This window comes from Dermochelys coriacea, chromosome 8 (genome assembly GCF_009764565.3).
Source record: "Dermochelys coriacea isolate rDerCor1 chromosome 8, rDerCor1.pri.v4, whole genome shotgun sequence".
Classification (NCBI taxonomy): Eukaryota; Metazoa; Chordata; order Testudines; family Dermochelyidae; genus Dermochelys; species Dermochelys coriacea.
This window is the reverse complement of record NC_050075.1, coordinates 59,252,514-59,279,045: the sequence shown is the minus strand read 5'-3', so window position 1 is coordinate 59,279,045 and position 26,532 is coordinate 59,252,514.

Sequence of the window (26,532 nt, the reverse complement as noted above, 5' to 3'; positions counted from 1 at the left end):
TATTTGCAATTTATTATATGTTCTGTGGTCTTCTTGGTCACATAGTATTATTTTTGCTCTTTGACTGAAATTTCTTAAAGAAGAACGTAATGAATGACAAGCAGCAAATAAATGCTCTTGTTCAAGCACTGATGCCCTAGTATGCATGTCAATAACGATATTCATATGGTGTAAACTTCTGCACGGGGTGAATTTAACTACTTAAATGCAACTTATAGTTATTCTCAAACATTTATGTAAACAAACATTTGAGTGATTGTTAGTAATCAGTGATTTTAAAAGGGTACAAATGTTCAAACTAAACTTTCATTTTGAATTCAAATGGATGCGATGAAAACTGTTTTTCCAGTTTTTCATCAGGTTTGTTAATAATGAAGAATTTGATAAATAATGTGTAGCTTGGGGTTCTTTTATAACTCTTAAAGTGTTAAAAGTGGGAGCAAGATTACAACGTTCACGTGGTGCCTTTGTTAAGTGCTGGCATTTTTTTGTGCTCTGTGTTTTGTCCACCAACATCTCAATGTCATCAACTGGCCACTGGATGTTGTTTTACCGACCTCCAAGTGAATGTAGCAATGATAATACTTCCTCAAACTGCCCTTTCCAGGACCAAAAAATGAACAGATGGGCCAGTCCTCTGAATATACCAACTTAACGTAGAAGGGATGTCCAGGGAAAAAATGGATTACCTCTTGAGGACCGTCAAAGACCATCACATTGACATTGTGGCCCTCCAGGAAACACACATGAAAGAAGAAGATAAAGCTGCTAGACATAAAATCTATGGCTATACCAAAATTGCTGCTGTCAACCATCCAAAACATGGGCTAGCAGTGTATATGCAAAATGGATTAGAGGATGTGGAAATTTTAGAAGAATCATCAACCAGTGGAAGAGAGATGAACATGGTTAGAATTAGGGACATCATTATAGTAAACATATACAAGCCACCTAACATCATGTGGCCTGATCCCATCTAACCTTCCCTTCTTCATCCGGCCATCTACATAGGTGACTTTAACAGCCATCACAAAGTCTGGGGATACTACTCAAATGACACAGCCAGGGAGCAGATCACATAATGGGCTTCCCTTGAAGACCTCCACCTGCTCTATGATCCAAAGCAATCTAGATCTTTTCGGTCTGCGAGGTGGACAATGGATCACAACCCTGACATGTGTTTTGTGACCTGTAATAGTGCAGGTGTCCCATAGGCCACAACAAAAACCATCCTGAGTCACTTCCCGCATAGCCAACATCGCTCAATCATCCTCCAGATTGGCCTGGAAGTTCCTCTTCTGCAGTCTGTGCCAAAGCCATGTTGGAATTTCCGCAAGGCTGACTGGCCTACCTACACTTTAGACACAGAATCTCAGATCCCACAGCTCGAATGGATACCTAGAAACTTTGGTCATTTTACAAACACCCTAAAATCAACAGCTAAGTAGTAAATTCTGTGTGGCCATTGCAAGGCTTTCACCCCCTGCTGGACAAAAAAATCCGAGTATCTCCTGAGGGAATGTGAAAAGAGCAGCAACCCAGATAAAGCCACTGCACTGCTTGAGTCCTTGACCACTGAAAGCCTTGATTTCACCCATTCGAGCCATAAGGCATGGGCTCTTTTGTGGCAACTTGGAGGATCCCAGCCAGTAATACAATGTTCAGCAAAGGTGACAGCAAATGCTGTTGCCTCTCCTCTTCTTTCTAACAGCAAGACACTGACAAATAAGATTACATGCCAGGAGGTCTGGTGGAAACTCTGCAGAAACCTTCAACAATTCCCGGAGGAATCCCTACTCTCTTGCCCCTATTCTGTTGAGGAGGTCAATGTTGTGATGGTGGAAACCAAAAACCGGAAAACTGCAGGGTGGAAGGCATTCCTCCAGCGTTTGAAGACATCCTGCCAGTGGACCAGGCAGGATTTCACCCTAAGAGGAACTGTTGTGACCAAGCCACACTGAGGCATTCACCCTAAGAGGAACTGTTGTGACCAAGCCACACTGAGGCAGGATTCCAATGTAAGATTACATTGCCACATTTGTTGTTTACTTTCTATGTAATGTATTGGAATTGAACTTTGATTATTAATTATTATTATTATTATTTTAAATAAATCTTATAACCTTGAAGAGGTTTTGAAGTCTATGAATGTGCATTAGAATGAGGAATCTGAGTTTACTTACCAACCACATTGAGGCAGGATTCCAATGTAAGTTGAAGACAGGAATCGCCCTTGTTGATCTGTTCTTGGCATATGACACTGTCTGGAGATAGGGCCTTCTCTTCAAGATCTCTTGCGTTATTCTCTGCCAGCAAATGATCCGCCTCTTGGTGGTAATGGCTGGGGACCATTGCTTTAAGGTACACCTTAATGGCCAGATCAGTAGACCAAGAACTCTTGACTTGGGAATCCCTCAGGGCTCTGTCCTGGCCCAAATACTTTTTCATCTATGCACTGCAGATATACCAGCAATGGAGTCAAGGAAATTCATGTATGTGGATAATATTTCCCTAGCAGTTCAGCATACAAGATTCCATACCATCAGCTGCACCCTAACCCAAGATCTTAGCACAGTGGCTGATTATTTCCAATGCTGGAAATTTAGGTCTAATCCAAAAAAATCCATGGTAACTGCTTTTCATCTGAATAACAAAATGGCTAATAACAAACTTGACGTGCAATTCTGTGGTGAGAGCATCAGCCACGAAGCTAATCCAAAGTATCTTGGCGTTACACTAAACCAGAGTTTGACCTCTCGACAACACCTTGAGAATACCCATGACAAGGTTAGGCCTCATGTTGCACTTATCAGAAAATTGGGTGGAACATCATGGGGCTCCAGTCCACGCACCTTATGAACCACAACAATTGCCTTGGTATATTCTGCAGCTGAATATTGTGCACCAGTGTGGTCTCAGTAACACTAAACTCCTTGACACTCAACTCACTAATGCTATGCACATAGTGTCAGGGATGCACAAGTCTATTCCAGATGACTGGCTCCCGATCCTATTGCACACCCAGCCTCCACAACTTAGAAGAGCTGCTCAGACATCTCGCTTTCTTAATTATGTCAATGTAAATACCAGGATCCCACTGCACCATGACCTGAGATTAAAATCCCGCAACCTTTTATGGAACCGTATCAAGATCCTTACACCCAACATTGATGCTGAGTCTCAATGGAGAGTCACACGGAGCACTTCAACCACTCAAAACAAACAGCTCTTTGCTGATCCTGTTGAGGAACCATTGGGTTTTGATTTACGTCAGAAAGACTGGTGCAGATTGAATTGCATCAGGACATCTCGTGGGAGATTTGGACAAACCTTTTTTAAATGGAAAATGAGGCAAACACCTGTATGCGACTGTGGTCATCAAGCACAAACAATAGAGCACATCATATTTGAATGTCCCCTTTGTTCCTTTGTCTAGGGCCTGAAGGACCTTCACCAGCTCACTGCCGCGGCAATGTGCTGGCTGTCAAACTTAGATATAAATTTATAGTTGTTGCTAGTTCCCAAGCCATACGAAAGAAGAAGAAGAAGAAGTGTTAAATGCTCTCTTCCCCCACTCTGAATAGAGTCTGACCCTGATTGCTCTTCATCATTCAATGTCATATTAATAAATGCTCTAGGTCTAACACATGCTGAGCTGTCACTTAAGCAGAGGTTTGTTAGAAAATGCACTGGAAAGTAAAACATATGGTGTGACCATTTCTCCCCCCCCCCACACACACACTGCTGTTACTGAAGAGACATCCATGCTTAGGGAAAATAAAAGGATTCAAAGGTCTTGCCATAAATTAAATAACTAATAATAAATAAGTACCTCTAGAAAGCTTTGCTGGAATGCCATTTTCGATGCCAATTTAATCTCCGTTGACAATACCAATGTGCTCACTGAAGATAAAGAGCTCTGGATCAGGCCTTCAATGGACAACTGCTTTCTTTGCTCTAACTCTCTACTGATTTGCATTGCCAAAAATCATTAGAAATAGCTCAGAAGTCTTACTGAGCCTTGAAATGTCTCTAAAGAATTACTTAGAGGCCAGAAGATAAATCAGGAAGTAAGATTGTTCTCTTTCCTCTCATCACCTCCTTCCCAAAACAACAACACTATGTGACAATGTTACAGTAGCAGAACTGGTCCAAAGATGGAGAGGCAGAGAACACAACATTTTTCATGGGAAGATATTCCCATTTTTGACCAGCTGTACACAACATACAGTATGTAACAGATTCTCATAATTTTGATCACTGTTCCAGCATCTCTTCATCTCAGTTCTTACATTTTGGAAGAAGTCAGATAATTTTATGTGGGACCTTTTGCTACATTAGTCACAAATTCAAGTCTATTGTGTTTTTTTTTTATATTTGTTTTGTATTCTACTTAAAAAACATCCAAATAATTATTTATGGCCCCAACTATATTGTGATTAATGTGAAAGAGGATAAGAACACATAAGAAGTTATAATAGCAGAGATAACTTATTAACCATATTACAATATTGTTCTTTGTGACAACTAATAAAGTCTCAGATTTTGATAAAGAGGAAAGATATGGTTAAAGCACTATATTAGGACTTAGGATATTTAAAACCAAGTTCTGTTTTTTCCATATATTCTCTCTGTGACCTTCAGCAAGTCACTTAGGCCCAGATTCACAAAGACACTTAGGCACCTAAACCCCAGATTTAGGTGCTTAAGCCCCAGTTTTAGTCTCCAAAGTGACCCATACAACTCGTACTCGGCTGCTACCTGACCCTGTGTGTAAATTCATTTAGCACCTAAATTTTTGTGATAAAAGTTTCCTAGGCAGCAGCACCTAAGTTCCTGCCTCTAAGCATGTACACTGCTGCCTCATTCTAGGCATCCAGAGATCTCTCTCCTGTCTAAGTCCCAGAGTGATCCATGAACTGAGGAAAGATGGAGATTCATCCGCCCAACTTGCATACAGGGCCTGATCTAGTAGGCGGCACTACTGTATCGGTCCCATTCAAAATCTGGGTGGAGGTTTGCCCAATCCAGTAGGTTTGCTCATAGCCAGTTTACTGGATTCAGTTCCATTCAAAATCTAAGAGGATGGGGAGGGTGTGCAGCTGCACACTTTATAACTTTTAGCCTAGTGGTTAGAGCACTCAGCTGGGATGTGGCGGAGATAGGTTTGATTCCTCCCACTGTCTGAGGTGGAGAAAGGATTTGAACAGGGGCTTCCCACACCACTCAGGGATGCTCTAATCACTAAGCTATGGGATATTCTGATGTTGGTCTCCCTCAGTCTCTTCTATTAAAGTTGTTTCTCTTCGAATAAATAATTAAAGAGTCATTGGAGCGGGAGGCATTGAACCTAGGTTGCCCACATCCCAGGTTTATGCTGTAACCACTGGGCAAAACATTATAAGGTGGGCAAAACCACCACCACTTCCTCCCTCCAGTCATTTTGTATGGTGCAAAGTAGGTGTGTAAGTCATGCTCACAAGAAATGACTTAGGTGCCTAAGTCACCTGAGTCCAGGAGTGGCATTTCTATTTGGATTGCTAATAGAGATAAGCACCTCCCTGCAGCCTGGATTTAGGCATCAACCTCCTAGAGAGGTGGAGCTTTAGACACATGCCACTCATCTTTATCTCCCATTGACTAGCTCACACAGCCCCCTCTTCTAGCATACTGGCTTTTGTGGAGCTCATTTTTAGGCACCTATTTCTCCACATTCATTGCATAGGGAGCCTATACACCTAACTCAGGCTTTGTGGATCACAGTGCTATTCTTGTGATTTTCAAGGTGCCAAAAAGTTAGGTGTTGCAATGCTCAGCATCACAATCCACATCCCCTTTGTGGATCCAGGCCTTAATCTCTCTCTGACAAAATTCCCCATCTACAAAAACTAGGACAATAATCCTTCCTTTCATTCACACTTTGTCTTCTCTATTTAGATTGTATGCTCTTCAGAGCAGTGACTGTCTTTTGCCATAATGTTTGAACAGATCCTTGGACACTGGGACTGCTGATCTCACATAAAAATGCCACTGGAATAGAAGTAATAAATAATGAAAACACGTTAATTTGTAATTATGGGCATTCAAGCCAATAGTGCTGACATCTCCACCTCTATCCTTCCCTTTCTGTGTTTGAGAGTGAGGGAATTAGGAGACAAGCAGAGACTTGGTATGGGAGAAAACCAAAACACAAACAAAACTGAGCGATCACAAAATTCTCAGCAAAGTGGAGAAGGCAGAGGGAGGCAACAATGGCAAATACTCCAGTAGTAACAAAGTCATTTGCTTGGTGACACTTTCAACATGTCCCTTCCCCACAGTACTAAACAATGCATCTGAAATATAGCTAGACAAATACTGAAGATTATCAGTTGAAAACCACACTAAATCATCTCTACACATGACACAGAGCAGTATCTCCCATGTGGCTGAAATATGATAAGCCTGTGGGCACAACTTTGCAGGACTGATCCAAGGAGAAGAGCCATTAGTCTCAGTACAGCATTGCCATTCAGAGGAGACAGGGTGGGGCACAGCACAGGTATTATTTGGTATCATTATGACAAGAGAGGACTGGTTCTCAAGTCTGCTCAGCAGCCAACACATTTAGCTTATCTCTCTGAGTCAGGCAGGGACCAGACATTTTTAATTCTGGTGTCTCTATTTATAGCCAATTATAATGTTCTCTGTTGTGCAACAGAAGGCAGCGGATAATTTTAAAATATCCTAAAATTCCCTAGGCCTGCTCTCTCCAACTCTTTTCTTTCTCTCCTCACATCAACAAAGTTAAAAATTAATAAAGTTGCAGCCTTCTACTTAAAAATCAATCCCTGTGTCTGTGCTTCTCTCCTGTGTGTCCTGATTGACAGTTGTTTACAAATACTTTGCCCATTGAAATTATCATGTAGCATATAATATAAGAGAATGTATCTTGTGGATAAAGGCCAAATTATTTGTGGCATAACTTCATAGCAATCAGTGAAGATAGGTCAGCAGAAAGTGTGACCAAAATCTTGAGTCAAGATTTGCAATTACGTGATGCACATTTGGGCATGCAAGCCATGGAGTATATAGTTTTGTGCTAAAACCATAAAATACCAAAAAAAAAAAATTCCAGAAAGACCTCAAAAGTATAAAAAGCAATAAAGCAAGGGATCAGTAAACTGTGAAGTACTTGGATTATTATTTTAATGCTCTGAGAAAGACATGAGTTTTAAGACCCTGCAAGATGAGAAATGATTGCAAGGTCATGATTGCACAATTCTCCTCCAACTCAAAACATCTTGCTTTTTCATGATGAGATTCAGTTATCCAAAGAATGATCTTCTTCAGTACCAAATGATCTTTATATATTAAGAGATTCAAGCTCTCAAGTCTCCCTGCTCTATAGACACTATTGTTTCTGAGTATGTAATTCTCTCTCTTTTTTCGCCCTACCTGATAAAAAACTGCTTATTAAGGTTTTGACTCAATTAAAAAAAGATTTAGGAATCTGAACTGGCAGGGAGTGAAAGATGTAGACTCGCCTTAGGAGGATATTAATTTTAGTCTTATTAGTTTTGCCCCAAAGAGTCAAATTTAATTCTTTCCTCATGTTCCTCATCACTTTTTATTAAAGCTACAATGAGGGTCAAGATTTAATTTCACCAATTTTTTAGGTTTATTACAATAGTTATCCAAGGTATTGGACTCTATTAACTGGCCACTGGAAATTCTATTCTGAAATGTGGAACCTGAATTGTATATTCATAGAAGTTAGATCATGCAATCCATGTCCCTGCAAATGCAGAACTCTTTCTTACAGCATATTTGTAGTGCTTGGTCCAGTCCTAGGCTATATATACACACCTAGCAAACTTACAGCAGCACAGCTGTACCGATGCAGATGTGCCACTTTAAAATTCTTTGTGTAGCTGTTCTATGATCATGGGAGAGAGCTCTCAACACATTAAAAACACTTCAAAGAGCAGTGGTAGCTATGTTGGCAGGAGAAGCTCTCCGATTGACATAGCACTTATGCCGTTGAAACTTATGTCGCCCAAGGCTGTTCTTTCACATCCCTGAATGACATAAATTTTGCTGACATAAATGGTAGGGTAGACTTGGCCCTAGTTTTGAACAACCCAATGGGCTTCCATTAGGAGATTATCTATTCTAGCAATGATATCGTATGAAAGATGGGCATAACTCCTGAACTGCTCCCATTTATGTTCGCCCCAGTTCAGCAAAGTACTTATGAAAATGTTTAACTTTGTCCATTTGAGTAATCCCACCACTATTCAGCAAAATCTGTAAACATGTGCTTAATTTAACAAATTTAATTAATTTCACTGGGAAAGTTCAGCGCTTTGCTGAAAAGGAATGGGCTAACTCATGTATACACAGTTAAGCAGTATCTTAAAAGTTTGCTGAAAAGGAATCATTATCATTCAATCACATTAATGTAGAAGGCCAGACTGCTTTGGTATCATGGCTACCCAATCATTAAAGTGGGTGCCATTCAAATATAACTCAGTATTTACTGGTGCACATTAGCTGACGTTTTCACAATATTTGTGGCATTTTCTATACTTAGAATGAAAATGCTGCTAGTTTTTTTATATATATTATTTCTTATCATGCTTAATGTATTTTCTGATAGTATTCATCCTGCTTGTAAATGGGGTAGCAAGTCTTGTTATCAGACATCCTCAGCTGGCAAAGACAGAGGTTTAAGTTTGTCTTCAGCTTTCTGGTGTAGACTGCTCCCAAATCCTTCAAAATTGGCATCCGTATGAAGGTTAAAAGCCTTGCCTGGGTCAGTAAAGTCTAGGACTGGAGCCTGAGGTAGGTAATTAATGATTTCTCAAATAGCTGTTTCACATCTCTTGTCCCATTAGGGTCCAAAGGGTTCTCAGGGGCCATGGTGTCTTTTTGGGAGATTTCAGGGACCTCCCCTCACCCTTGGTCTTAGATTTTCTTTTTCTGCACTGGTATCCCCTGGTGAGATTGTTCAGAGGCTTTAAAATGGTACCATAATTCTTTACAAAACTGCAATAGTAGCTGCTAAGTCCTAGAGAAGTCTTGAGCTATCTATAACTATGTGGGAGCAGCCAGGTAGTGAGTGCTTCTTTTTTATCTTGATTGGTACTCTCACCCTCTTGGGACACGTGACCCACGTATTTGACCAACATTATGCAGAGATGCCATTCATCAACTGAAAACATCAGTCCATAGACTTCCAATGAGTCTAGCACTGTAACAGGTCTTTCTTCATGTTCCTCCAAGGTTCTTCCAAACACAATCAGGTAATTCAAATAAACTAAGATTTGCAATAAATTCATGTCTCCCACAACTTTTTCCATTAGACACTGAAACTTGGCAGGTAATCCAGAAATTCTTTGGGACATACATCCAAACTGATAGAAACCTAAAGGAGAGATCAGGCTGTCTTTGCCTTTTCTTTTTACAGTGATCTACAGGGATCTGGTAGTATTCACTGCAAAGATCGAACACCGAGAACCACTGGATCTCCAGAAAACAGTCCAAAGAATCTTGTACTTGAGGCATGATCAACTACAATGTCTATTAAGGTGTGATTGTTGATACATATCCAGATTTTCCCAGTCCTCTTATGAACTTCCACAATGTGGAAGGCATATCGGCTGAGGGATTCTGCAGTGATGCCATTTGTAATCAGCTCTTAAAGAAGCTGCTGCATGTCTTCCATCTCAAAGAGAGCAATCTTTCTAGATCGATTCCTGAAGGGTCTTAAGTCTTTTAGTCTGATGTTGTGTTCCACTACTCTTGCACATCCCACTCATGCAGTGAGAATACCTTGGATCTTTCAGAAAGTTCCTTCCTCACACAATCCCTCCACTCCTCAGATAATGGTGAATCCTCAAAATCAAACTTTGCAGGGTCTATCGGTGGAGCCTTGGCTTCACATTTCCATGATGGTTTCAAGCTCAAAACAGCTCTGCTATCTTCTGTGCTTGTTTCAGACTATTACAGCTTGTTTCATTAGCAATCTGTATAATCACTTTTTCCTGGGCTTTGGCAGGTAAGGTTATGACTCCACGGGGGACCAGCACACTGTCAGGGAGGACCCCTTTAGCAATGGTAGAACATCTGGCTGATGTCCCTTCTCTGCCTTTTAGGCAGGTACTTATGACAAGCACTTCTCTCTCAGTCATTGTAGGCACGATCAGGGGGTTGTGCCCATGTACCTCAGTACTCCCATTGGTAGCTCAGACATCTCCTTGATAGTGCTCTTGATTTTTCTACAGGTTGCTGCACAAAGTATATGGATCATCAGGATGTTTAGGTATTGGTCCCTGGTTTGCTGTCTGCAATAATCAGTGAGTCTTCTGATGAGACTAGAGTTGGTCTCTATCAGCACAGACACATCAGAGACTCCTGCAGGGTTTTTGCATATTAATGTAGTGGTGTCCACCTTTTCTCTTACCCCTGCAGCCTCCTCTGGAAAGTCCAGGTGCATGATGATATACCCTTGATGTAATCATCCATGCTGAAGCTGCACAGGCATTGTCCCATCAGTTGCTGTATAGACAAGTGCCTAAGCATCTGTTGGTAGAAGGACTGAAATATAGTTGTTAAGCTCTGGTGTTAAGCACCACTTTATATTCTGTCCCAACCTCCTTTGCCAGTTCCTCGACTCCTCCCAACTGGTCCTCAGATTTTCACACATTAAGGAGCCATTTTTTTTTCATCATGACACTTTTGCAGCACTGTTTCCATCAGGCCACACTTGTAGCAGAAGAATTGTCCTACCCCCTTTCGCTTTGATGGGATGCTGGCTTTAAATGCTGATTTCTCCATCACTGTAGCCAAGGGCTCCTTATGCCCAGAAGTCTTAGCTTGGTTGATGGTACTTTGTAGTTCAGCCATCTGTTCTGCCAAAACTTGCACTTGCTGGGTAAGTTCCTCTTTAGTGCTCACCATCAGTATATTGGATGGTTGCATGGGTGCTGCACTGACTGGCTTAAATGACTGGGCTTCCCAAAACTCGCTAGCTACCTGCCTTTCTTCCTTCTCTCTGACCTCTTTGATTAGCTGGGAGTAACTTGGTGGACTCTCCTGTCACTCTCTTTACCAAAGATGGAATAGAATTGGGTGCTGATATTGAGCTCCTCATCCAACTTGGGCCACTCCTCATGCCTTTGCTCAGCACTCATTGCTCTCACTTTGACAGATCTCTGTAGCAGTTTCTCCAGCCTCTCTATATAAGCTGAAACCTTCTCAACCCTTTGCTGACAGGCATTGAGGAACTTACAATAAAATTCCTCAGAGCCCTTTGTGCTCCCAAAAGTGTAACTGAGAATATCTAGGCAGTTCCTCACACTGATTGCAGGGCTACTTATCTTTAGGCTGCAAATCATGTCTAACACTGGGCCCAAGTCACTCAACTAGAAACCTTCACTTTTCTGCATCTGGTACTGCCCACTCCTGCAGAATTCCAGAGGTGTGTTCCAACCAGGTTCAAATGCATCTTCCCCAGTTATTGGGATCATACCGCCAAAGAATAACCATAACTTACAATAGGAGCTTGACTTAGGATGGAACAGCACAACCTTTCCTAATGCTTGCCCCAGTGACTTTGTCTACACATTGGGTGAGGCTGCAGTCTCCAGGCTTGGGGCTGCTCTGTCAAGGCCCAACAAACCTGGCATATCAGCCAGGGTCTATCTTTTTTTCCTTAAAAAGGCTGACATCTTCTTTAAAAACTATACATCTGAGGCTGGGGTTGGTGTGAACTGGCTTTCAGCAGCTACCAGCTTCCATGTGTTGTCTGCCACTGTCTCACTTGGAACTTATCATGGTGAGTCCACTGACACTGGCAGCTCTCACAATGCTGCAAAGGCACCGTCCTCCCTCATAAACATGCACACATGCATTTGTGCACTTGTTCAGGCATTTGGTAGCTGCCTGTCCAGTGGATTCAACTGAGCCCACATCAAATGTCTCATGTATCCCGGTTGCTAGAAGGTTGTTCTGAGGGTCAATATTCAGTTCCTTGCACCAATTCTCAAATATGTATACAGCCATTATATAAACTGTAGTTTCCAAAAAAAATAACAAAATATTCCCCCAATTTAATGGTTTATTCAAGATGTGCTTGCGAGGGGTACTGATCCAAGATCCTGATGAACCCCCCCCCAATATAAAACTCTTTTGCCAGTTTGAATTGGCAGCAACGGGCTGGGTTCAATATCTAGGGGTTCCCTTTAACAATACAAAACAGAACCAGCTTCAGCCTCCACCCAGTAATCTGGGAAAACTAAGCACTTCTAATAGGCCATACTTCCCCACTCACAAACATTGAGTCTGTATAACAAAAGAAAACCTTTATTTCAAGGTATAGGAAACCCAGCATTAATTTGGGAAAATACCATAACAATGATTCTAAAGCACATAACCAAAAGCAAAGACTCACCCCATAGCATATTGGGCAGTTTCCTTTGCCTCAGTTTACCACCTTGCAGTGTGAAAGTCTGACAAATAAAGGTCCTTTCAATACACCTTTCCCTCTGCTGAATCCCACTCACAGTTGGTTGTCCTTAAGCAGCAAATACTGAGAGTTCAGAGGTACATTCATATGGGTCCACCTCCCACTCCTGAAAAAGGGGGTGGTGTCCAGCAATGCCTCTGATCCTGCCATTACCTCTGCAACTGGCTTACTGTTGCTATTTTTGCTGCTGCTCACCGCTTGCTGCTGCCACTGACTCCTTGCTACCACCTATTTCACCGTGATCACTGCCACTTCTGTAATACCACATTCTGAGGATCTCCCACTTAGCCCAGTTCTTATTCATTTCACTGTGTGGTGGGGAACCTCTGCTACTGTCTCTTCACTGTCTTTCATGTAAATCATGGATGCATCCGATGAAGTGAGCAGTAGCTCACGAAAGCTTATGCTCAAATAAATTTCTTAGACTCTAAGGTGCCACAAGTACTCCTTTTCTTTTTTTCATGGAAATGTTCTTCCAGTACTAGGTCTATGGCTTAACCCCTAGATCTTCTCATCAGTTATTTCAGCTCTAGTAATCACTGAATTCAAAGTCATTGTTTCTGCTGAGTCCAATCAGCTGTCTTTAAACACAGGAGAGGGTCGGGTCAAATGGTGTCTAGGACTTGTTAGGCATAGTCCACATCCTTAGGTAGGAACATCTGTTCACACCCCCTCTCACCTGTAGTGGGATTTGGCATACCTACTCTCTGCTTAGCAAGTGAGTTTCAGTTTACACCCTCAGTCCGGGCAGACTAAGTACAGTTCTACTGCTCTTAATTCATACAATAAGGATGATATTTCATTATCCCTGCACTCAATCCAAAATGACTTGTAACCCAAAACAGCAAAAATTGATCATCTGGGCAAAGCAGTCTGTCTTCTGAACACCTAAGCAGAGTTGTTGTGTCTATGCAAATGTGGTCTGCTCCTAAAGTCTTTTCCCCCAGTGCATCATGAAATCAAGGATGCTGGAACCTCTGTAGAAATGAGGGGCCACTGGAACTGGAACCGGGGGAGCCAGGGGACCATGCCCCTACCTTTTTAATGTGGGCATGGTTTGGGGACGAGAGGGTGGTGTTACCCCCTCCCTCCCCCCCAAACTGCTAGCCTCGGGCACACGCAGCGCAGTGCTGGCAGGGGATGCACTTCATGGCAGGGGAACTGATAATGGCTTGAAGTTTGGGGGGGGGGACAACACCACACCTTGACTCCCAAACTATACCCATGTAAAAAGCAGGGGGCATGATATCTGGAAAATATCTTTAATCATTATCATAAGACCTCCACTACAATAGTAGACAACAGAATTACTTGCATCTGAGTTAATATTTTTCCCATGGCCGGTGTTGAGCAAAGAACTACAATAACCAAATAGTTCATTAATATATTTTAGGAAATATATTTTATATTGGGGACATAAAAATAGACTTCCTACTCAAGTAGTGACGTGATGCAAAGGTTATAAGGGTAGGAACAATGCCAAAATGGATTCCCATATAAAAAAGGGCCTAAACAAATATTTTTGATACAAGTGGGCTGAGTAGGTTTGAAAAAGTGTCAATGACCATCAAATATAGATTCTCAGCTAATAAAAGAACATTAATCTTTTATATTTGTGTGCATCCACGTTTACTGCCACACAACATTATACCTGGCAATAAGGATACTGCACCTATTAGTGAAGTTACATGCTCAATGCCTGGAACAGCAAAGTTGCAAATACAGTGGCCATCTATGTAGAGGACAAAAGAAGCTAACAGTAATCCTGCGGCAGCCCTCTTTGAGATGGGCAACAGTTCACAGAGTAAAAAACTGACAAAGGAACAGCTGCTTTGTAAGGGTGAAAAGGGAAAAGGCATAAAGTCACTTGTGAGAGATTGGACAGGGCTGAGACTGGTATGACAGGCAGAATGCAGGGAACGGAAGATAAGACACAAATGCAGACTAGTAGGGAAGGATAGAGTTGGGAAGGGCCTTAGAAGTGAAGAAAGGTAGCGTGAATTTGATGTGAAAGAGAAAGGTGGGGGAGATCAGTGAAGATATTTGAGTGTAACATGATGAAATTGATGTCAGAAAATGCATTCCAAATGGACTGGAGGAGTGTAAGAGATCATGGGTGTCAGGATGGCCAGACAGGAGGAGGTCATAATAGTGAACATGGGGAACAGTGAGCATCTATGTTGTCTAAATCTTCCACACTCCACCTTTCTCATCACTGATCCCAGTGCCACCATCCTCCCTACCAGGCAGGCCATCAGCCTGTTTTTGAAATAGAATATAATGAACATGAGATTTTTCAAATATATCTCCTAATTCCCACTGATTTACTTACAATATACTATCATGTTATATGTTTCAGAGTAGCAGCCGTGTTAGTCTGTATTCGCAAAAAGAAAAGGAGTACTTGTGGCACCTTAGAGACTAACAAATTTATTTGAGCATAAGCTTTCGTGAGCTACAGCTCGCTTCATCGGATGCATCCGATGAAGTGAGCTGTAGCTCACGAAAGCTTATGCTCCAATAAATTTGTTAGTTTCTAAGGTGCCACAAGTACTCCTTTTCTTTTTGTCATGTTATATAAAAGGCTCCTTTTCTTTCGCTGGAATAGACCATTGCATTAAAACTCATAGTCAAACCCCTCTTTTCAAAAGGCCCATCCCCAGGAGCCAGCAATTAAAAATTTAAAATTGTCAGAAAAAAGACAGAACACTGTATTTGTGCTAAGGTAAAGTCAAAAGGAATAGCAAGGGGGACGGAAAGAGCAGCTATGGGAAATAAGGACAATAATGTGCAAACTGCATAGGGGGGAAAGTGCTTCTTATTTGCAGATACTAGAGCTGGTTGGAAAATGGAAACAATTTTTTTTTGGTGGGGGGTGGGGAGGATTTTGCTTTTTTTGCTATTTCAATTTGATGGCAATTTTCCTACCAGTGTTAAGAGGTAAACATCTTGCACAGAAAAATAATTCAGAGAAAGGCACAAACTTTGGCTCTGCTGCTTCATTGAGCTCCATGCAGGCAGATCCCTGCGCCAGTACAGAACCACCCTGAATCTGAATGGGCTTTGTGCATTAAACTCTAAGCATTAAACCTGTGGCAAGACTGAGGCTCTAATATATACTCAGCCTTCCACAATTGCAAGAATAGCGATGTATTCATCTCACCTTGCTTTTGGCCCTAAGATTTCAGATTTTTTTTTGGTTAGTCATTCTCCATGCTACTTGCTACCCCTTTTGCTCACATTTTGGGAACAGACTCCTGAAAGGTGAGCATATTAATATCATATACAAATGTGCTATATTCTAGTTTGATTTGAGCAGATTCAGTTTTCAATTTCTGCCAAAAATCATCTGCCCTGATAAATCTACAAGAATATATAACCCTTTATCATAAGGCCATTTTCAGCTGCTGAATATTGGCATAGGTCAGTTGAAGTCAAAAAGAGCTACTCTGAATTGCATCAGCTGAACCTCTGGCCCATAGCCTGTATTTTATATTTTCTGAAACATGGACATGTACCAGAGAGTACCAGAGTTGATAGACCAGTTGATGTGATGAGACAAATCATCTGGCTCTATCAGCAACAGAATATGCAGTAGATTTTTTTTAAATAAAACACCAGCTGTAATGATTGTTTGTTTTCAGTTATTTATTTCAGGGTGTTGAAAATATTTATTGTGGGAATGATGATAATAAATTGTTCTTTTATCACAGTTTGGATAGAGGTAACAAATTAAACTGCAATCCTAAATCTGAAATTATTTCTTTCTGTGACTATGGAGGCACTGTGCAAAACAGAGGGGGAAAAGTGGGACCCTCATGCTTTAAACCTGAAATCATATCAAGATTGCTCTGTTTAAGGTAATTGGCTCTAGGAACACAATATGAGAAAGTGAAAATTCATGGTGACTAGCTTTTTGATGAGTTTTTATATATTTGAATCTGCAACTTACAAGATGCAATCATTACATTACCTTGAATACTCTGAATGTATGTCCTTGGGTGATAGCAATTGTCCAAAGAAAATATGGCTCATAACATCAGTTTCATTTCATTGACTGCAGTACATGAAAAATATAGCAATCCATATAATAGCAGGTGGGGTTACTTTAAAACTGCCACAAACTTTAGAATACAGAAATCAATTTTTGAATGTTTAATAAAATTAGGTGACTCTTTTGGTCTTTTTTGAAAACCTGTTTAAAACATCTCTACTTGTTATTTAATATTTACAATACTATCATCTGTAAAATAGGATGTAACATACATAACATACATATAATGTAGTAGTGCTATCTGGAAATGATTACAGACTTAGAAGAGTTATCAAGTTAGATAAATAAAGGATGCATTTAGAAGGGGGAAATTTACTTTATTCATACAATTGGACTCCAGCAGTAGTCACTGGCATGAGGAAATTTAGCTGGCATATTTCAAACTCTTCTTTTTTAAATACATTTTTCATCATTTCCTGAAAAATATTGTTCAACACATGTTGACAGGATGGGCAATTAGATTCACCACTTATTCACATATACCTTTCCAACTGAGAATTTCTGTGAATTCTAAAATGTCTGTAGCAGAGCCAGATAAGACACCTCTTTGTCTTTAATCATATACGTTTACCACTCTGTATCACGAACTAGCTGCTGGCATTGGTTTTCATGCACTCACCAGCACCCTAGCACATCAGTCATTTGCAGCAGTATTTTGACACACGTTGCTAAGGCTGCCTGAAAATCTTATATGCTGGTAACAAAATCAGCTACTTGCTTCTGCACAGTACCACAAGGATGACATACAGTACTGTAAGGAACAGATGTTTTTCCTATGCATAAAATGACAAACAAACCCAAAATAAAAACAACCCTGTTGTATCTATGTACAAATATAATCCTGTTCACCCATGAAAATGTATTTGGTAGTGATGACCACATGCCATGGCGGGATATATGCAGTTTATCTCCTTGCTCTGTAATTCATCATGCTGTCCTTTCACTATTTTTCACATTCTATTCTTCTGAATAGCTTCAACTATTGACCATTCCTTTTGAAAAGTGCCAGAGGAATGTTTCCTGCTTTCCTCTGAAACACGGAATATCCCTTAAATGTACATTTACCTGAAGTTCTGGACATGCAGGACTAAATATTACTTCAGTGACAGATTTTGAAGGACCTAACCAATTCACTCATGGGTTCACCACTCCTAAGTATTAAAGCTAACTCAAATTCACGCAGTTCTATAAGCAGGGTTGGGCAAGCAGGGCATCCACTTAGTGTGCAAAGCCATGGGGATTAAAAATGGGGCAGAACACTGAAGAGGAGCAGCAGAACCAGGAGTGCCAGGGCAGCAGTGAGTGAATGCCTCAGGAAACATATCATGGCAACCAGGTTCTGCGGGCAGAGGCTGGCAGTGCCAGGCTCCTTTGCGGGAGAGGCAAGAGCCCTCAGGGGTATAGCTCGGAGCTGTGCTGCCTGCCCTGGTCTCTGAAAATTTGATTTGAGTATTTGAGGTCCTTATAGAAAATGCTCCATGTAAGAACAAAGAGTTTCCATTTCTGCCATAGCACAGGCAGAAAACACATAGGCACAAAAGCATGGAATCTTGCTGTGAAGAGGAACATGGCACATCTTCAAAGAGTACAACAATATTACAGCACTGTTACAGTTCAGGGCAGCTGCACCTGTATTTCCCCTCTGTGGCCACCAAGGGCACCTACTCTTATGCTTCCAGCTCCTAGCCATCACCACTCTTGGCAGAGACGCATATTTTACCCCCTCCTGACAGGGAAACCTTTAAGGCTGAACAGTTCCTTGCATGGGTGTTAGAACTAGAGGTGCACAGGAGGTTCTGCAGCACCCCCTAGCTTGAAGTGTTTTCCATTATATACAGGCTTTACAGTTTGGTTCAATGGCTCGCAGCACTCCCACTATAAAAATTGTTCCAGCATCCCTGGTTCCTTGCCCACACTATGATATCCCCAGCAAACCACAGTGCCTAAAAGATCAACATTTATGCTTTGGTTTCTCTCCAGAAGCTATGACCAGTGTATTGCCAGCAGTTATAAGTTACACACAGCTACTTCTAAGCAAGCACATTAATTCTTATGGTGAAAGCATTACAGAGAAAACATTAAAAAACAATAAGAGAGCCTACACACATTCTAAAAAGCCTACAAGAGGTCACCCCAACTCAATCCTCAGGCTCTGGTAGGTGTCTGTCCTTCAAAACCCACAATTGGGTTTTCCCCATGGTTACAAAGTTCAGAATGGTCTCATATTCAGAACCAGAACACAGGCTGGGCAGTTGGTTCAGCCATTTCTTTCTACAGCTCAGGCCTTTGATCTCCAGACTTGGTGAATAGGTAATCATCAGGCAATAACCCACTCCTCAGGGCATAGCATCAAAAGGCTATGTGTTTGCATAACCGGAGGATAATTTTCATTAACCTTTTCCTAGATATTCCCTGGGAAATCTACTTCACACTTTTAGTCCCAAAAGTCTTTTCTTGCCTGGCACATTTTCAGTAAAGTCATTTGAACCCCCAGGCCTCAATCACATCTCCCCACTACTGCTACAGAGTTTACATATAGTCATGGCCCACAACAATACATAAACTTGAATTTAATACAGTGGATCCCAAAGATACTTCAACTTAATCCTATAAGGTTTCTCAAGGTTATGGAGGAAATTGCCATATCTGTCTCAATCACTTTTCAGCAAAGAATGTCAAGAACTATAGTGTAACCAACTGAAACTGTACACCTTTTCTCTTGTGGCAAGAGCCATGAGACATCCAATGATTATAACTGGTCAGGACTACTGTTTTACATCTGTCTGAAAGAAGGGATGAGCTTGCAGTCTAGAGTTTATAATGTAGCATATAAATAAACAATAAAGGAAAAATTGATTTATTCTCTCACATTTAATTTTTTAAAAACAAACAAAAACATTTTAAGCAGCAGAAAATTGTAAAATACCAATGAAAAGCAATTCATTATTTTATCCATGCAGAAGAATACCATCATTTTGTTATAAAAGCTGTGTTTACTAATGAAGGTTTTAGGATACAATTTTCCTCTGAACAAATTCAGAGATATTCATGAAATTTTTTAAAGGATCAGCCCTTTGGTTAGTATAAATCAGTTTAAGTTCACTGATTTGAATGATAGAACACTCATTAACACTATCTGAGGACATTTGTGTGTGTGTGTGTGTGTGTGTGTGTGTGTGTGTGTGTGTGTGTGTGTGTAAATGGTACTCACAGCCTTACTAGAAATCTGAAATAATTGTATCGGTTTTTAGAAGTAGTGGGTTGGCAGCACCTAGACATACCTAATTTTCAGTCACTGTTGAGCTATCAAAAAGTCTCAGATGGATAGACATGAAATGGCTAAGTAGAAAGGATTGTCAAGACGCATTTGAAAATCTCAAGTCATGCTTAGTTATCCTATTCATCATTTAACACCCACATTTTACAGTCACCCTGGTAAAGATAGACTTAGAGCTGTCCTGACATAGAAACATTCCTGTGAACATGAAGAAATACTCTATTAGCTATGGGAATAGATATATGAACAGAGAAGAAAGAATCTACTGTATTTCAGATGAAAGACAGACCTCTATTGACATGCATGTATTCAGTCGTCCAAACCCATCTTGGAGCTGATTAATTGAACTCTATGTTTAGAGAGGTTAACTTCCATAATAGTTTACTAACAAATGATCTATTTATTTGTGCATGGTAACGGGCCACTCTCTTACCACTTCAAAATTTATTTTTCCTCCTTTGGTATTCGGCTGTTAATTGATTTATCTCATTAGATTGACCTCACACTTGCTAAAGCAACCCCCATCCTTTCATGTATTTATACCTGCTCCTGTATTTTCACTCCATGCATCTGATGAAGTGGGATGTAACCCATGAAAGCTTATGACCAAATAAATGTGTTAGTCTCTAAGGATGGCCAATCTTAGTACTCTACTCATTATTTTATATATTTGTGCATTATTCTGGAACAAAGAATGGCTCTGGAAGACCAACTATTCTGATAATATCTGATGAAAGAACTGTTGGGGAGGAGTTGGGGTTTTTTTAAGATTGTATGACATAAATTTTGAGCCAGAGTTTGAAATCCTTCTTGATGTTGAATAGAATTGTGATGCTGACAGACCAGATGCCAGCTTATGCCAAGGTCCCTAGGCCTCACTGAACATTGACAAATGCATAGATGGAAACCAGTCTGACTCACCCATGTGTTAGTATTGTTGAAATAAATATTGAGTTATAAGAATGTGTTTAGATTTTATTGAATTCTTGTAAGATACCTCATGTATTAATCCTACTTATAATATCTGTACTCCACCTTATAAGGTATTGGTTAAATGTTTGCTCTGTAACTATAAAAATATTTTCTAAGACTATAAATTCCCCACAGTGAGGGGAAAAGCATTACCAAGTGTGAAATGCTACTTTACCACAAAGGATGTTCTCTTCTCCCTAACAAAAGAAGGTCTACAGACATCAGACAGGCCATTGTGGACAAAAGCCTTTGTTGATTGCTTTACCTACACCTCTAAAGAGGGTACCTGCATAAGCCTACATCCAATTACAGCTTGAATGCTGGGGGAAGAGAAATGAATGAGAAATTGGCATCTTTATTCTGTCTGGACAGTGAGGGGCAAAGATTCCTAAACATAAGCAAAAGATCCCCAAGCTGCTTGGCTTGAGTTAGCCCTAAAGGACATAAAAGCTGTCTTATCATAGAAGATTCTATTATCTTTTGAACATAATATTGTATGTATATGTTTACCTGCTTTAATCTTTTTTCTAACTAATAAAACCTTTTGTTAGTTTGTTACAAGATTGGCTATAAGTGTTTCTTTGGTTTGAGGTCTGAATACAGTTGACCTGGGGTAAGTAACTGGTCCTTAGGGCCTGGATATAAGCTGAATATATTTGTGATTTTTGGTGTAAGGAACCACCTATCACAGAGGCAGGCTTGCTTGGGTGGCAAGATAGATTAGACTGCCTGCCAGGGGACTGCCTGTGGCTCCTTACTAACGCTGTTATAGTGCCTGCCGAGTTCACATTTGTTACTTGGTTGGTGAAATCTAAGTAAAGAGAACACAACCAGTTTGGGGTTTGTGCCCTGTTTCTTGATAGTCTATCCAGAGATTGGCACACTCAGTTATGAGCTTCTCCAGATAGTGTGACAAATACATTACTCTAAGAGTGGTCCATAGAAGTCAATGGGCTTACTCATGGAGTAAGGCACAATTCAGAGTGACTAATAGTTTTAAAATATGGCCCTATGTGAAATTTTAAAAAGAAATATTTCTAGGTGCCATAGCTCTTTTTTAGACAAAGAAACTGATCCATAGCAAAAAATAATTAATGTTAGTTATTGAATAATAATGGCAACAACAATACACTGAGTCATAAACAAGTATGGTGGAGAAGCTCTGTCACATTTTAACAGCTGGCTGTTTGTTTGAGAATCCAAACTTTACTTTGCTAAAATAACAGCCCTATGATAGCATACCTAAGCCAATTTTTTCATAGAAATGTAAATCATGGGGCAATTTTTAGGGTATGAGAGGCCAGGTAAAACCAATAACAAATTGCAATATATTAGCTAACAACTAGGGATAGACAAACCAGTTTGGATCACAACAATTGACCTTGCTATTCGCCAAAAACTTCAACTATCCCTTTCCTAGAAATTTAAAAAAGCCAATTTACCTCCTTCCTCTGATCTGCATCTTCCCCCTGCCATTCTCCTACATCTTAGACTGAGGGCTTGCTCCAAAGCCTACTGAACTTAGTGGGAATCATACCCCACTGAAATACAGAAATATCATGTGAAAAGCTGTTTTTGCAATATTTACAACAGAGTCAGAATCGGGAAATGCCAGCAATCATGCCAGAAAGTCAATTCCCATGAAATTTCTAGTCTGATGTTTAGCCCAAAGATACAAGTATGTGTTAAGCTCTGAATGAGCATTTGATTGTGATCAGTAGAAATGGTTCATAATACTCATTGCACGTGAGATTTGTTGACAGGTGTGAAATGTCAATGTGATGTGATGCTAATTCATGAAATAGTTTAATGGCCAAATTTTATTAAGGATATGAGTCTATAGTGTATTTAATAAATCATTAAGGCTCTTCCATTGAGATTTCCAGCAATAATCTACCAAAATGAAATAAATATATTATATATATATTAGTCTATACTTAAGACTAGACCCTCAGCATGTTTGGAATGTATGATTGTTCTGTATATCAGGGTCAGTTTGTAGACCCAATACTTCAAGCTGAGCACCTCTTGTGAGTTAATGCAAGTTGAGGGTGTTCAGCATTTTACAAGATTGGCCTTTGGAATGTAAACTCCTTGGGCAAGAAGAGTGTGTATGTATTTGTGCAATGACAAGCACACCTATGTTATTCAAAAACACAAAGGTTGGGATTTCCCACAGGAGCCTGATACAGTTAGGTAGCCAAAAACCCTTAGGCTCCTATGGCAATCCTTGCAGAAAAAAATATTAGTCTTTGTGTTTCCTTGCACTGCACAGAGAGATGCAAATTGGCTTGGATCCTACAGCACAGCAGTTTTTGGGGAAAAAGCAAGAAATTTATTTGGCACATTTCCTGCCTTTTATAGCCACCTGTAGTAGCTCTGGAAATGATCTTGCCTTTTGGACACACACAGATCAGGGTGCGGGGAGGTGGAGCTGGAAATCAACTGCATTGAGAGACAAGCTTCTCCTCCTATATGACCTTATACTATATTACCAATGTTTTTGAAAGCAATTAGCATTACCATGGTATTCCCTATACTTCAGAAAGTTAATTACTTTCAAATGGTAAATGTGAATATTTTTACAATTGCTTTTTCTGACCGATTCACAGAAAAGAGTTGGATTGTTCAAATGGCACCTCAGGTTTTTAGGGGAGGATTTACAAAAGCACAAAAAGGAATTGGGTGCCTACCTCCAATTGACTACCTGCCCTTTTGTCTTTAAGAAAAACAATTACCATTTAACCTCTTTCTTTTATGTTATATTTTGTAGTTTCATTCTGCTTTCCAAAAACGAACAAAACAAACAAAACTTTACAACTCATATGTTTGCAAATGTCTCAAAATATCCAAACAAGCACAGAGTACAGCGACAAATTTTAAATAAACAGATAATGGATGGGAAGTATGAATAGTAAATGAAATTCAGATGCTTTCAATTGAAAGGAAATTCATTCATCTTCATGGTTCTTATGATCCTAAATTCTAAACACATAATCTGTACTTATGTCCTAGAAGGACATACTTACTTTAATTTTTGCATAATCATAACCTCTTAAAGACCTTCCATTTACATTTCTCCTCCTTTCCAATCATTGTTACTAGAACATCACATGTGTGTGTCCTTCTTAGAATTAGGGACTGCAAGAGCAACCCTTTAGGCAATCAGTCAATCTGACCAGCTTGGTTCCGCATCTGAAATAGTATGGACTGTCTACAGAAACCTGACCTTGACAGAAGGAGCCCAGATCCTCACATTAAGGTAAAAGGAAAATATTGAGGCTGGGGTAGGGGTGGAGATTAAGGAAAGAGGAAGCGAACGAATGAACTTGGGCTCAAGTTCCACGTGTATGGCAGTTTCCAAAAGTATGTGACCAGCAGATTAGTGAAAAGGGAAATAACACCACTGTTGCTATATATTTGATATAAATTGTATAGAGCGCTTAACTACAAACATAGATTCTATGGCCAGAAAGGACCACTGTGATAATCTAATCTGATCTCCTGTATAACACAGGCAATAGAACTTTCCCAGAATAATGCCTCAGGCAGATATTTTAGAAAAAGAATCCAGTCTTGATTTAAAAATGGTCAGTTATGGAGAATCCATCACAATCCTTGGTAAATTGTTCCAATGGTTAATTAATCTCATCATTAAACATTTATGCCATGTTTCCAGTTTGAATTTGTCTAGCTTCAACTAACAGCCGTTAGATGAGGTTATATATATCATTCTCTGCTAGAGTGAAGAGCCCTTTATTGAGTATTTGTTCCCTATGTAGCTACTTATAGACTGTGATCAAATCATACCTTAACATTATTTTTGTTAAACTGAATAGCTCTCTCACCAACAGAAACTGGGGGAATAAAAGATATTACCTCCCCCACCTTACCTCTTTATCACTGTAAGGCATGTTTTCTAATCCTTTAATCATTCCTGTGGCTCTTCTTTGAACCCTCTCCAATTTATCAACATCCTTCTTCATCTGTGGGCACCAGAACTGGACACAGTATTCCAGCAGCAGTCACACCAATCCCAAATACAGAGGGAAAATGACTGCTCTACTCCTATTCGAGATTCCCCGGTTGATGCATCCCAGGATTATATTTGCTCTTTTAGCCAATATCACATTGGGGGCTCACATTTAGCTGATTATCCACCACAACCCCCAAATATTTTTCAGTTTCACTGCTTCCCATGATAGAGTCTACCATCCTGTAGATATGTCCTACATTCATTTTTCTTGACAGGGTGACTAAGAAAAACATAGATAGAATTCTATTTTATGTCTTTTCCTTCTTATCCTGTTATTTCTCTCATCTTTATCTATTGCTTTTTCTCTTAACAGTTTTCTCTTCCTTCCACCACATTTCCCCCATCTTCAGTGACCCCCCCCCAATTTGCTCTTCAGTTTCTTCCTTTTTCTCCCTTCCCTTCCTCTTCCTATCTTCTATTCGCTGGTGCTTCCTTCCAATCTTCCTCCACCCCACTACTCCTTGGTTAGATCTCCTCTCTATTGCACACTGCTTTCTTCACACCACTCCACTCCCCTTTATTTTATTGTGTGAAAAATCTGCAGAAAAAAAAAAGGAATGGACATGATCAAAGAGATCTTCAGAGATCTGAGTCAGATTCTGACCTCCGTGGCACTGATGTAAATGCCAAGTAGCTGGAATGAAGGGAATGGAATGCCACAGTTACAGGACCAACTCCTTTTGGGTCTTGTAATTAGGGAGACAAGATGTCCCAATTTTACAAGGACAGTTCCAATATTGGGGGCTTTTTCTTATATAGGTGCCTATTACCCCTTATCCCTCGGCCTGATTTTTCACATTTGCTATCTGGTCACCCTAAGCGGAATGCATGACTCAGGTGATAGACCATCTGCCTTTACCTGTACTGAGGTGGAATCTTCTGATTCTTCCATATTTAGACAGGGACCCTTCCCCCTACACAAACTGGTTATCATTCTGCAGACTCAAATGAGGCTTGGATACCTATTCTTCTTCCCTTTGGGAATCTGTGACCAGCATTATTAACCAACAGCCTTCTTAAAACAAAGGGTTTTATTATTATCATCATCTACCAGTTGGAATAAAGCATCAGTGAAGAAATATGATTTTCAAACAACAAACAGCCTGCAGGTATATTTAATCTCATCTAATCTTATACTTTCTTCTAAACTTTCTAAAGTTAAGTTATATAGGTTTCCCCTTAAGTTACAGGAACAGAACAGAAACAGTTTACCTTTTCCTAAGAACTTCAGATCCTCCCCTGAGTGTAAGGATCTTTAATATTTTGAATCCCTTTTGCGTGCATGTGTTTGTGTGCACGTGCTGCCAGTAGTATATGGAAAACTGTTAAACATTACAAGCTATCACTTTAATTTGTAAGGGGTTTCCTGGTCCTGTTTGTAGGCTAGGGTTATTTGGGGAACCATGTGATCAGAGTCAGTCTGCAGACAGACAGCCTAGAGCAAGATAGGTTGAGTTGTGCCTCTGATTTTAGGGACCCTGCTTTGTCTTTTTCTGTTTTGGGGTTCTTGTGTATTAAGGTTCTGAATTTTTAAGAAATAAAGGAGTGTTAGATTGCAACCCTCCAGCAACAGTTTAATGTTTTTATTCAAACTTCTTTGTGTTTATGCTCTGAACCTAACGTTGCCTGGGAGAGTGGGCTAGAGCCATTAAGCTTACTCACACTGGCATCATCTCAGAACA